The sequence below is a fragment of the Arachis hypogaea genome, chromosome 4 (genome assembly GCF_003086295.3).
Source record: "Arachis hypogaea cultivar Tifrunner chromosome 4, arahy.Tifrunner.gnm2.J5K5, whole genome shotgun sequence".
Lineage (NCBI taxonomy): Eukaryota > Viridiplantae > Streptophyta > Magnoliopsida > Fabales > Fabaceae > Arachis > Arachis hypogaea.
In genome coordinates this window covers 107859786-107860678 of record NC_092039.1, presented here as the reverse complement: position 1 = coordinate 107860678, position 893 = coordinate 107859786, and positions in this window count along the sequence as shown.

The following is an 893-nucleotide window of genomic DNA, read 5'->3' as shown; positions in this document are numbered from 1 at the left end:
TTACATAGTAATGGTATGCAAGGTAGTTAGAAATTCAACTGCTAGTTCACAATTACCTCAGGTTTGAGAATCAGATTCGGCTGCATCCCAGCCTTTCCTCTGTGGACAATACCGAGCTATATGCCCTAGCTTTCTGCACTTGTAACATACACCTAGTCCAGCCCTGCATGGTCTGTTTGGATTATACTTTTCTCATCTCGGACACTTCAAGTATTCTAGTTGAGTACTAATCTGCTCTTCTGAATCCTCCCCCTGATGGTTGTCATTCCTTCGATCATTGTTCTGGCGCTGAGAATGTGAAGCGACATAACAACCCCTGTTGAAACTTTGGCTCTTAGGTGTAATCTTTCCCTTTTTCTTTGTAAAAGATTCCCGGCGGTCACTCCTTGCCACCACAGTCCTTCTTGAGCTTTCTCCCGTTGCTTGACTCGTGGTAGCTAACTCTGATAACCCATTATCTCCACTGGTACCACTGTACTTAGAGCATTGTTTCTGCCTTCATATTCACTATCACCATTATTGCCAACTCTAACTTGTGGTTCCATCCTATCCATCACTTGGCTGGTCGCAGAAATAATAGCACCAATAGCAGCAGCAGCACTCGTCATCGTGGTCACAAAATCGGTCAAACTACCTACCAGTATGGTTATCTTGTTACCTCTCCATCCTTGACCTCGATTACACCCACGAGACACTATTTGGTTCCTGTTCACACCAAATAAGTGATATTAAGGTGATCAGTCTCAATATCACAAGTCTAGTGATTCAAAGTCCCAAATGTATGCTCATGAACATTCATGCCATATATATCAGTTATATATCCTAATTAACATGTACAAACACCTAGAGTATTCCTAGAAGCATAGTCAGTCCATCCCTCAGGCTCTACAGGA